The sequence below is a fragment of the Bombyx mori genome, chromosome 13, assembly GCF_030269925.1.
Source record: "Bombyx mori chromosome 13, ASM3026992v2".
NCBI classification, from domain to species: domain Eukaryota; kingdom Metazoa; phylum Arthropoda; class Insecta; order Lepidoptera; family Bombycidae; genus Bombyx; species Bombyx mori.
In genome coordinates this window covers 15,350,777-15,364,753 of record NC_085119.1, presented here as the reverse complement: position 1 = coordinate 15,364,753, position 13,977 = coordinate 15,350,777, and the positions used below count along the sequence as shown (strand labels likewise).

The window sequence follows — 13,977 nt, the reverse complement described above, 5'->3', positions numbered from 1 at the left end:
AGATTAGGATGGCCCTCAAACAGCTCAAGAACAACAAGGCGCCGGGCGAGGATGGAATCACCACAGAGCTTTTGAAAGCGGGCGGGACGCCGGTACTGAAAGTCCTTCAGAAGCTATTTAATTCCTCCTTGCTCAAAGGGAAAACGTCGGAGGCATGGAACAGGGGTGTTGTGGTTTTGTTTTTCAAAAAAGGCGACAAATCCTTATTGAAGAACTACAGGCCCATAACACTGCTGAGCCATGTCTATAAGCTGTTCTCGAGAGTCATCACGAACCGTCTCGAACGCAGGCTCGATGACTTTCAGCCTATCGAACAAGCCGGTTTCCGAAAAGGCTTTAGCACCATAGACCACATACATACGCTGCGGCAGATTATACAAAAGACCGAAGAGTATAATCGGCCCATATGCTTGGCGTTTGTGGACTATGAAAAGGCCTTTGATTCTGTCGAAACTTGGGCGGTCCTTAGATCTCTCCAGCGATGCCGTATTGACTATCGGTATGTCGAGGTGTTGAAGTACTTGTATAATAACGCCACAATGTCAGTCCGAGTACAGGAGCATTCCACGAAGGAAATCACGCTTAAAAGAGGAGTTAGACAGGGAGATGTCATATCCCCGAAACTGTTTACCGCTGCCTTAGAGGATTCCTTCAAGCTTCTGGAATGACAAGGATTTGGCATCAATATAAACGGCGAATACATCACACACCTTCGATTTGCTGACGATATAGTAGTCATGGCTGAGTCGCTGGAAGATTTGGGACAGATGCTCGGAGACCTCAATAAAGTTTCTCAACGAGTGGGCCTTAAAATGAATATGGATAAAACGAAAATCATGTTCAATGTCCATATTAAGCCCACCGCAGTTACCGTTGGGAACTCTACTCTTGAAGTCGTAGACGACTATATATACCTGGGACAGGTAGTCCGATTAGGTAAGTCCAACTTTGAGAGAGAGGTCAGTAGGCGGATCCAACTCGGCTGGGCAGCGTTCGGTAAATTAAGAAATGTGTTCTCGTCCAAAATCCCTCAGTGTCTAAAGACAAAGGTGTACAACCAATGTGTGTTGCCAGTGATGACTTACGGTTCCGAGACGTGGTGCTTCACAAGGGATCTTTTCAGGAAGCTTAGTGTCGCGCAGCGAGCTATGGAGAGGGCTATGCTGGGTATTTCTCTACGAAATCGAATCAGAAATGAGGAGATCCGTAGAAGAACCAAAGTTGCTGACATAGCCCGTAGGATTAGCAAGCTGAAGTGGCAGTGGGCTGGCCACATAGCGCGAAGATCGGACGGCCGATGGGGCAGAAAGATCCTCGAGTGGAGACCACGTACTGGCAAACGCAGTGTGGGACGGCCACCTACCAGATGGACCGACGACCTGGTGAAAATTGCTGGGTCACGTTGGATGCAGGTGGCAACGGACCGGCCGCACTGGACATCAGTTGGAGAGGCCTATGTTCAGCAGTGGACAGCAGACAGGCTGAAATGATGATGATGATGATCCATCTCGTGTGTGGTATATTTATTATGCTTTGTCAACAAATGGATTATATAGTAAACAGTATTTAATTAGAAAGAAAATTCAATTAATTAAAGTTTAGTTTTATTCAGGATATTATATTAACATTTAATATATTAATTTCCGGCAACTAAGTATCTTCAAAGCTGCTCTGATCTGTGGCTCCATTGTCGTTCGGAAGTAATTAAGTAATTTCGCTTTGAGCTATTATTATTATTATTATTATTAAAATAATGGTTAATTAAATATCAAGTTCAAGACTGGATCTACTCATCACTATATTTTGCAAGGACTCATGTGAAGGCACCCAATACATCCTGTATTTTAATTACATTATTTTTAATCTTATGTTGCCTACTTGTGGAAGTGAACTCACAGCCCACCTTATGTTAAGTGACAACTGGAGACCGAAGACATCACGCTTATGCCATGGGCCTGAATGCCACCTTCAAACACGTGGTTGAGGTCCCAATTGTATTGTACTAGGGATGTGTCAGCCTTCAAACGAAAGCCTGGCCACTTTACGGCAGAAATATGCAGCATGGTAATATACTTCACATTATGAGCTTACAATATAAAATTATTTCTGTGCAGTTTATTTCTGATATGAAACCCGTAAACCAAATTAGCATTCTATCTATAATATATAGTATTCACTACACGGAATCGCATTAATACAATAAATCAGTGATATTCTAATAGTTCTATTATAATCCTCTAGAGTCTTAACTTAATCTTCAAGCAAACAGATTTTATAGATAGCGTCTTAATAAACAAATTTTAGTATTCAATTAACTTCGACAGGCAAACCCACGATCACCCATTAGTCTCCCGATACAAGTTGTTATAAAAAAATAATTTCATCGTCAAAATCCATTGCCATATTCGAGAGGTTGGTGTCGTAATGGAATTTTAATGAGAATTTCAGCTGTTCTCTGTAATTTCTTTCTTTTTTTTTTTTTCTTTCCACGCCTGAAATAAAAGAGCGGCTTTTATTGGAATCGATAACGGTAGTATAGCAGCCAAATTCTAAAGACCTCCACTCTTATAACTTGTTAGAGAAGTTACGGTCTTTCTTAATTTTGGCGTTGCTCTCGGAAAATTCGAAACCTTCCCATATTTGTCGATGTTTCAAATTTTAACGTAGTACCTATTTTTTCCTGAATTCGACGCCTTCGTATTTATTAAATCAGTCCTTTATTATTTAGTTCACGAGGTCTTATTTACGTCACTTAGCAGTTTATTACTTAATTTTTCTGTTTCTATTAAAGCAAGATAAAGTCGTCAATACATTTAGAGGTCTATTTTAAGCTCGTTACTGAAATAAAGCTATTTATTTGAGAAGTTAACTTCTAATGATATTTAAGATTATTTCTAATTTTAAAAGGCGATATTTTTTCATAATAGTGCTATAATGTAGAATCCCTTTACGTGCATAAATTGCTAAAAATACGATGGAGCATATTGTTAGTATTCATCTTACATTGGAATATCAAAATTAATAAAATTTTGTGTTTAATATTATTAAAAAAGCTAAAAATATAATAACATTTCTTTCCGGTCAGCACGCAACGTTGGCAGCTCTAAGAATGAAAGCTTCGAAAAGCTGAAAACACAAAAGTGTTACTCTGCCGGGGCTTATTGTAAACAAGTGTTATCGCGTCGCGGCAGACGGAGATCGGCTAACTTGCTCCGGAGCTTTCGGCAAAGCTCAAAAATTTAAGAGCACAATAAAATTTTCTCTTCGTAAGCTCGTTTCGTCCGCTTTCGTGTTTGTTAATTTTGTTAATTTCGTTATTGAATGAGTGAGAGAGATCTCAGCAAACGTACAGGAAGGAATAGTGCGCAATAATAGATACATGTGAAATAGTTAATTTGGCGCCTGATATATACTAAATTGAACTTAATTAAATAGCCTTTTATTCAGATCTATATTACAATTATATGACTAAATATTTCTAATTTTTTTATTTATCTTTTTATTGCTTAGATGGATGGACGAGCTCACAGCCCACCTGGTGTTAAGTGGTTACTGGAGCCCATAGACATTTACAACGTAAATGCGCCACCCACCTTGAGATATAAGTTCCAAGATCTCAGTATAGTTACAACGGCTGCCCTACCCTTCAAACCGAAACGCATTATTGCTTCTTGGCAGAAATAGGCAGGGCGGTGGTACCAACCCGCGCGGACTCACAAGAGGTCCTACCACCAGTAAGACCTGCAGATCTGTTTGCCAATCGACAAAGGCCTCCTCCAACCTTTTCCACTCATGTCTTTCTTGTGCCACTCTGTTCCATGTCACGCCTGCCACTTCTCTTATGTCGTCATCAAATCTTTTTTGCGATCTACCTTTTTTCCTTTTGCTTTCTCTAGGATACCATCGTGTCACAATTATGCTCCATTTATATTTACCTCTAACCATAATAATATGCCCTCCCCAACGCCATTTAAGCCTTCTAATTTTGCATTTTGATATATACTAGTGAAAAAAAAATCAGGGCCACTTCTTTATTTTAACGTCGGTAGCGATAATTTATTTTTTATGCATTCGCAAACCCCTGATGATTTATTGTGGTATTGTTACCTTAACTATTTTCTTTTGAGTATTCCATCTGCATATTTTTTTTAAAGTGTATAGATTTTGGTTTTTTTTTTTTTTTATTGCCTTTGTAGGCAGACGGGCATACGGCCCACCTGATGGTGAGTGGTTACCGTCGCCCATGGACTTCAGCAATGCCAGGGGCAGAGCCAAGCCGCTGCCTACCGCTTAATACTCTCCACAAGCCTCGTTTGAAGAAGGACATGTCATAGCGCTCGGGAAACACCGTGGAGGGGAGCTCATTCCATAGCCGGATGGTACGTGGCAAAAAAGATCTCTGGAAACGCACTGTGGATAATCGCAGTGGCTCCAGGTAGTATGGATGAACTCTACTCCGGTGGCGGGCGGTGCGATGGTAAAAACGAGATGCTGGTATCATCTCGAACAATTCCTCAGAGCACTCCCCATGGAACATACGGTACAAAATACAGAGGGAACCGAAGTCCCTCCGCAGACCCAGAGGCTCCAAAATTTGGTAATTATATATATACATTATTATTTTTGAATTTTGAATTGTTCTATTTAAATAAAAAATAAACAATTTATCTAATCTGATCATTATTAACCAACCCTTCATCCGCACACTGAAAAAAACTGTTGGTTCTTATTTTGTTTTGACTAGTATATGGTGGTTCTTTTATTAATACTAATAGACGAGCGAATTATTTAAATGGAACTAGTGGTCCTTCTGTAGTCTAAATTAGACTATAACCAAATGAAATCATAAGTATGGACATTATTATTGTTCTATTGTCAAAGACTACATATATCTATAATCAGAGATTTCACCAAGACTACACTATAGAAAAATAATATTAAAGACAAACAATAATAATCTATTCTCAATTTGAACACAGACTAAAAGTTTGACAATAAACACGTATGTGTGTGTGTGTGTGTGTGTTAAATACATGGTAGTGTGTGTTATGTTTTATTTAATTGATTTAATGTATTATTAATGCATAATAAAGAAACATTTAAAGCATTCAGCACTCTTTCTCTATATTCTTTATAAGTGTGGAAAAACTCATATTCCTCCCTCCGCGCAATTTTCGTAAAAATAGGTACAAAGTTTTTGCTTCACGTATTAATATATAGATTCAATAGCGACCCACTTTCAAAACGTCCCTGACCTAATGGCAAGCCACTCCGTATTGATATCGAGTGATAGGTATTGGTATGAGCTTATGCCGATATTCAAGTCCTTTGACAGTTTTTTAAGCACGTACCCAGCACGAACGACTTTCAAAATGAAGGTGCATAACATAGTCTAAATAGATACCAGATAAATTATAAATTTGAGTAAACAGTGATAGCAGAATGCACGGGTAGGATCTAGAAATATAAATATTATATTATATATTAAATAAATTTGTCAATAACAATTAAATTTGTCAATTAAATATTTGGTCAAGCATTCCTTCATATTCAAGAGTAAAATAAAAAATTGCATGTTGTATTTGTGGTTGTAAGATACAAATGAGATTTCGATCTCGCGTCTCGAATTGATCACTGCACTCTGTATACAAAGCATAGACTCTCACAATCGCAAGAGGTGTGATAAATGTCAATACGCTCTATTTCGATGTTTGAATGAAATTTAAAACACATTTAAAGGATTTGAATCTTAGACTAATCTGGCAAAGGCTTACAAAATGTTACCAGCAATGTTTGTTCCCAGAAGTACTATTACGTCAATGGCAATGAATAAATATATTTACACGTGCACTATTTGAATTTGACATTGATATTTAATAATTATACCTTGAAAAAAACGTTGTTGGTGTTGCTATGAAAATGAAAGAATATTATGGATAGTATGGTTTAAAAAATATATTTTTTTTGAATGTATACAGTGCTTATAACGACTGTCTTTAAATAGTGTCGGCTTTTAAAGTGTCGGTAAATGGTAAATATTTTAAGTGGAATGTACGTACGGAAATACACTATAATTATCGTAAAGGTGTGTTATTATGGATGATGTTGGTAGAAAAAAAAAAGAGAGAAAAACTGGGGAGTGATAATAGAAATAATTACAAGTTGATTCTTCACCTTTTTTGCTTAGTCTATTGAACGAGCTTACTACCCACCTGGCGTTAAGTGGTAACCAGAGCCCATAGACATCAGAACGTAAATACTGCCAACCACCTAGAGATTTATTTATTTATTTGGGAAACAAACAGTACAATACAAACATATAATATTTAAAAAAATATAGCTAAAACAATAACCAAATATCTTTATACAATCAAAATCACATATAAGTAGAAAGTGAACAAGAAGAGAAATTTAGAAATTTAAGTTACAAAAAAACAAAAGAAACACAATATTATTTTGTACATCAACTTACACTATAAGACTATAATACTCATCGGACTAAATCACCTTATAAATATTTTAAAATAGCTTTTCTATATGCTACAATTGACAAGCAAAAGATGTCAGCATTAGAGAACTTAGCATCATACAACCCACAAGATCTACGGACAAAAGAGAAGCATATTTCGTTCGAGCCGTGGACATGTGGAAGGTCTGTTTAGAACGCGCGGAAATACGACTAATTTTGTATGAAATTTAAATGAAATTTTGGGAAGAAGACAGCTCGAATCAGTCTCATTATTTATTATTTTATATAAATACATTTGATCCCTTAGTGGCTCACGATCGACTAGAGAGATAAATTCTGTCGGTTCTGGTGAGTTAAAGCGACGACAACGTTATAAAAGATGCTTAAAAAACTTTTTTTGGACCCATTTTTTTTATTGCTTAGATGCGTGGACGAACTCACAGCCCACCTAGTGTTAAGTGGTTACTGGAGACCATAGACATCAACAACCTAAATGCGCCACCCACCTTGAGATATAAGTTCTAAGGTCTCAAGTATAGTTACAACGGCTGCCCCACCCTTCAAACCGAAACGCATTACTGCTTCACGGCAGAAATAGGCAGGGTGGTGGTACCTACCCGTGCGAACTCACAAGAGGTCCTACCACCAGTAATATCTACATGTATACACAATAATATATACTACCTTTACCACTACCCTTACTACCCTTACATAATGTGTAATAGAATTAATTTTATTTTACAGCCTAAACACAAATAAACTCATGTCTTATTGCAAAGGAAAATCAGAATGATAATAAACATAAAGAATACGTTAAAAGCAGAAATAAATTGAATATATAACGGGAACTTCAAATGCCGGAAGCAAAAACTTCCACAAAATAGAACAACAATCAAAGAAGTAGGTAAACTAAGTAATAAATTTGAATTACAATTTAAGGCAAATGTATTCTTGCAATTGTTGATAAAAATTTCGCTTAAGCTATAAACAGGTAAAACAAAAACGTGTCAGTACTGATTTAGAAGTTTCCCATGAAAAGTTTGACGACAAGAAAATTCTATTACAAGTCCTAAGTAAGAAAAATGTAAATTTCATTCAATACGGTCGCTCCCTCGATTGTCACGTGCAGTCCTGTGCCTTTGTGACACTTTGTGATCCCTAAATAAGTCAAGAGATCATGGATCTATTTTCCGTTGTATTTTACGGAAATTTTAAGTGAGATTCAAAGATTTGGAAATGAAAACTTAATTTTGATACATCTGTTTTATATAATTTGATAAGTCTACATTTACGTAAAACCGTTTATTGAAGCTACAAGCATATTAATAGTACCTCCCCCCCCCCAACCCGCATAGTACCTTCAGTATATAATATACAATGGATAATATATATAATATATACTGAAGGTACTATCCGGGAATTTACAGAACCGGACAGCACAGAGCCGGTCGTTATTGAAACTGTTCTATTACTGATTTTTAGTTGAAACGACTTATAAGGTTATTTGGAATTTGTTGATATTGCCAAAATAACTAGAGTCTCAAATTTTGCGAATAAGTCATATGCGAATGCTTCATGTGTATTTGAATTATACACACAACTATTCACCAATATATTACCTCTTAAAACCTGTTTGTGTTCTGGTTTAAGAGCAGCATGACTTTTAATTAATCAGTAGTATGATATTTAATATATGATGATATTGGAAAAGTGGTTAAAGTAATATGATTTCATTTTAAAATTTTACTTCACACATAATTTTAAAATCTTTGCCAAAAATCAATTAGCTATTTGAATTATAGTGAATACTGAATGTAAATCAGCAGACCATAATAGAAAAACACAAAATAATCTTCTTAACTTAGTACAACACATAAAATTTCAGAAAACGAACCAATAATCGTGTGAACCAATAAACAACGAATCAATAATGTGTAACCAATAATCTCATACAACAAGCGCTGTGGTTTGTGTTTCTCGATAATCTTTCCGTACCTAGAGCTCCGTACAGTTCTGGGAAACTTTAACAAAACACAAGCAATAACAAATCTACTTACCGTATACAATACAAACAGAGGATCTTCTCGGAATGTTTTATCAGTACATCCATTACATTCACCCATTCAACATGTTCCAGCCGCACATTTTGGTATTACTTCTAATAATATCACCAATGAACTCGTTTAAGAGCCCAAAAGAATTGAACCGAGAAATTCAGAAGCTAGAGAACAATAAATACACAACTTCGGATGTTTTGGTTGGGAAGGCAATGGATTTCATCTACTCCAATAAAACTGTGATGGGATTGCTAGCTAGAGAACTGTGGAATCTTGGTTCGAGCGCTATCGATAGGATTGTTGAGATGAAAGGCAGAAAAAGTGAGTTTTTTGTAACTTGTTTTTTTCAACGACGTAGTGCCATTTCCTTTTTATCATCGCACCTCCCGCCATCGGAGCAGAGTTCATCCATATTATCTGGAACCGCTGCGTTCATCGACAGTGCGTTTCCAGAGGTATTTTTTGTCACGTACCATTTGGCTATTGAATGAGCTCCCCTCCACGGTGTTTCCCGAGCGCTATGACATGTCCTTCTTAAAACGAGGCTTGTGGAGAGTATTAAGCGGTAGGGAGCGGCTTGGCTCTGCTACTGGCATTGCTGAAGTTCATGGGCGACGGTAACCATTCACCATCAGGTGGGCCGTATGCTAGGGAAAAAAAAAACCTTGCTATATACAAAACAAAATTATTTACATCCAAGAAGCAAAATATGATAAAGATTACGTTAGGTTATTGTAGATAAATGTGATGTCTAAGTTAATCAATCTTTATGTTTTATATCTAACTATATTATCCTATATTATCTTATATTATCTTTATTATTCATCATGCTTAAAACTCCTTGATATTAATCGAGCCTTCTTATAATATAATATTCATTAATTAATTAAACATCTAAAGTACTACCGGTGTATGTTCAAGTTAAGGGTTCGGCGAATGCTTTTGGTAAAATTAGCGGAATCATTTAGAATTGATGCTTGTTTCATTAAGTTTATAATAATATATTTTCTCTAATATTGTATAGTTTATACTTACACTTATATTTACACTTACGTGTAGTGTGTACTTATGTATTTTTGTGTATGTGTTTAATGTTTATTTCTTTTAAATTAAGTACTAGATGGACCGACGACCTAGTAAAAAGCGCTGGGTCTCGTTGGATGCAGGTGGCAATGGACCGGTCGCACTGGAAATCTATTGGAGAGGCCTATGTCCAGCAGTGGACGGCGATAGGCTGAAATGATGATGATGATGATGAAATTAAGTACATATAATATGTTTGTGGGTCTAATTTATGTTTCGATAAGCCTGCCATTATTTTATTTTATTATTATTTTATAAATTTTATTATTATATATATTATTAGCTTTAGTTGACTGGCAGAGAATACATTGGACATAATTAATACATATTTATGAGGTGTAATAATTAAAACAAAAATTCTAAAAATTTAGTTTTAATTATATGAATTGAATATCATATTCGTAGAAGAAGATACAGTGTGGGTATGCCTGGGACGAGGAATTCTGTGGTCGCGGGTAGCGCAGGACCGACCGTTGTGGCAAACCTTGGGAAAGCCATTTAACCAACAAGAGTCATTCGCGGGCTGATAAGAATGTAATTTAATAAACAATTAAAGCAAATTTTAAAGTATGTAATGCTTTTCTATTTCAGATAAAAACCAATGAAGCATTCCATTGCATGCGACAAGAGAGCAATCCGTGTAATATATTATTTTAGCATAAAATTAAAATAATAAATAAATAAAAAATTAAGATGAAATTTTATTGCATTAAGTTTATTTATTTATTTATGCAGCACGAAAACCGCCGAAAAACGATATAGATTGTGTATTTTTATTTATTTATTTATTTATTTATTTATTTATAACTTCTTATACTAGAAAGTATAAAGGCGGACTTAATGCCATAGGCATTTTTTGACTTCGATTTAAAAACAAAAACAAAGCTACTGTTTTGAACGAAAGCTATGAAAGGAGATACTGTTTTGAAGATATGATAGTTTCAAGCTCTTTGCTGATCGATCGAATTGAGCTAATATCATGGTGAAACAAATACTTGGTATAATTGGTGGTAGGACCTCTTGTGAGTCCGCGCGGGTAGGCACCACCACCCTGCCTATTTCTGCCGTGAAGCAGTAATGCGTTTCGGTTTGAAGGATAGGGCAGCCGTTGTAACTATACAGAGGTCTTAGAGCTTATATCTCAAGGTGGGTGGCGCATTTACGTTGTAGATGTCTATGGGCTCCAATAACCACTTAACATCAGGTCGGCTGTGAGCTCGTCGAACCATATAAGCAATAAAAATAAATAAAAATATAATTTATAAATCGACTTTAACGGTTTAATCTCAGCGTCTTTATCGCGGTCATATTTTTTTTTATTGCTTAGATGCGTGGACCAGCTCACAGCCCACCTGGTGTTAAGTGGTTACTGGAGCCCATAGACATCTATAACGCAAATGCGCCACCCACCTTGAGATATCAGTTGTAAGGTCTCAGTATAGTTACAACGGCTGCCCCACCCTTCAAACCGAAACGCATTACTGCTTCACGGCAGAAATAGGCAGGGCGGTGGTACCTACCCGCGCTGACTCACAACAGGTCCTACCACCAGTAAAATATAATGTTTATGTTCAATATAATGTTTCTGACGTTTAAAAATCTAGAAATATGTTTTAAACAATAATAACGGTAGTTAGCACAATATTCAAATATCGACGAATAACCTTTTTTACTTATTAGATGGATAGACTAGCTTACGGCTCACCTAGGTGTTAAGTGGTTACCAGAGCCGGACAAAGCTCTAAGTTCTCAGTTATAACAGTACAACGGCCGCCCCAGCCTTCAAACCAAAAGGCACTACTGCTTCACGACAGAAATAGGTAGGGTGGTGGTACCTGCCCATGCGGACTCATAAGACGCCCTCCCACCAATAATTACGCAAATTATAATCCTTGCAGGTTTGATTTTTATTATACGATTTTATTCCTTCACTATGAAAATAATGTACGTATTTAAGTATGTAGGTAATGTCTTTCGTTAGAAAAAAATTAAAACGCTTTAAAAATAGACAAAACATTAAATTTGTATCGCCTGTAGGAGGAAGATCTATTCCATTATTTTGATTTTTATCTTATCTTTTAGATGGTAGAGCATAATCATTATTTAGATATTTTATGTTGGTATTATGTTAAGGACGACAGATGCGTTAACTAACATGTGTCATTTTCTTAACAATGAACTATTATAGTCGTAACATAATAGCAAAATAATGCTTAACCGTGTAGACTCACAAGAAGTCCTACCACCAGCAAAGTCGTCTAAAGGCTTGTGGAGAGTATTAAGCGGTAGGCAGCGGCTTGGCTCTGCCCTTGGCATTGCTGAAGTCCATGGGCGACGGTAACCACTCACCATCAGGTGGGCCGTATGCTCGTCTGCCTACAAAGGCAATAAAAAAAAAAAAAAAGTATAAAGTATGTGAAACGTCGAAAATAATATAACGTAAAAGTAGTTTTAATTATGTCCACGACTCATGAAAACCAAACAAAATACGAAATACTTGGTTCACACTAAACACGGAAACTATTACCACAACATGTTACAGCAACACATCAGCACACATCCTGATTAATCATCAACTATCTCAGAAATATTTTAGACGCATTAAATATTCATATCATTCTTCACGAACCACTCGCAGCGTACATCAGCTACAAAATGCTTAGGGAATATTACAAAATTTTAATTATACTACAGCTCATTATAATAGTTTCGGAAAGTCGGAAAGTTAAGATAGAAACATCTCATCCTCCAAGGGATTACAGACCTTCGAAATGGCTGTCCAACAGCGCTATGGATATGTGGTTCGGAAATAAATCAATCGTTGAAATTATTGGTAGAGAATTTGCTGACGTCGTCAATCGATTTGCCAGCAGGCGAGGTAAGCATAATTTTTTTAAATATCTAAAACTGTCTAAATTAATATTTTCCGTCACGTTAAATGCAAATAAAGAAACTCGTGTGGCAATCGGGGACTGCCGCGGTAAAGCTATTGCATAGCAATTTTTTTTCAACTTATGCAATTATAATTAGACAATAATAATTGAATATTAAAACAATAATAAAATAAGACCGCGCTATATTTATACATTAACAAAAGCAAAACATTTACTGTCCCCTTCACACTAATAAGCTAGACCGCGCCAGAGAGAGATGGGCAGACTTTTCATGATGCGCATGCAGTGCGACGTCACGCCGCGGGCTTATTCACAAACACTACACAAGCGCAACGTGTGAATGTCTTAGCTTTTATTTTCGTTACGGAATTTCTTGATTCGGTCGCCGCGCTCAAAGTCCGCGATAAAAACTATGCAATAGCTTAATAATGCTGGTACTTTATCATATCAAAATCGATTCTGTTGCTCGATTAGACTTACTAACTGAAGTAATTAATTATAATTAATGTTCCCCTAAAATTATCTTCAATTTTTTTTTCAGCCCGAGATGTTCTCATACAAAAATACTCAAATCAAGAATCGACTATAAATAATTATTCAGCATCGAACGGAACTTCGCACTACGTATAAATATTAATACATATCTTGGGAATTTTAATAGAATCTGCAAATATTTTTTGTGTTTCAATTTACAGGTTAAATTCGCTTTGCTGGTGAGAATTTGAGTTCGAAAGATTGTCTATCGTTTAAGTAGAGCCGATCCAACCATGATTAGCATAATGTCGTAACAAAACTTTTTTTTAAAATAAAAAGGCCAATGGCATTTAATTAAATTACCACAGAACTATTATTCTCGTAGGTGCACGTAATAAATATATAACGTGGCATATATACGAACGTTCTTCAACCCAAATTCATACCATATCATAAGATAAAATAATCGAACACCGTGGTAAATAAAAAGGTTATAATTTTTTTTTCTGCATTTTTTGTTACTTATTAGGTAGCTTATTTTTCGGAGAGTTTGAATAAAATATCTGATACGGATTCATTAGCGACGAGGGAGCATCGAATTCACTCAATATTTACCTTTAAAAATACATTGAAAACTCATCAAAATTCACGGGTTCCAATGAAGAGGCGGCGACATCGAAGAATTTCCAGTTTCCAATTTTTTTTTCCGTTCCCCCAATGACATCAAAGAGGTTGTTCAAACCTTTAATTAAGGAAATCTCCAGCCACTTTTATTTCAGGCCTTCAAGAAGATTACTGCGTACGTACTGTTTGAGGGGACGCTTCGCATTTCAGTAACAACAAACGAAGAAGTCTCATTTGCGATGACGTTTTATGAGCACGCTCATTGTCGATTCGGCATCATTCTGTCTATAGGAAATATATGCTTTCAGGTCTTTGTCTATGTGTCGAAAAAAAAAAAAAAAAAGATGTGTGGTGTCGTGGGACACCGGATAGGAAC

At 36.2% G+C, this 13,977-nt stretch overlaps 1 long non-coding RNA gene across 1 annotated transcript; it reads left to right on the top strand.

Annotated features, from left to right (window-relative positions):
- The first annotated feature begins 12,177 nt into the window (after positions 1 to 12,177).
- On the top strand, positions 12,178 to 13,480 carry LOC101738127 (uncharacterized). Its single transcript, XR_009974596.1, has 2 exons — positions 12,178 to 12,487; positions 13,045 to 13,480. It is a non-coding gene; the product is annotated as an uncharacterized LOC101738127 (long non-coding RNA).
- The last annotated feature ends 497 nt before the right edge of the window (positions 13,481 to 13,977 follow it).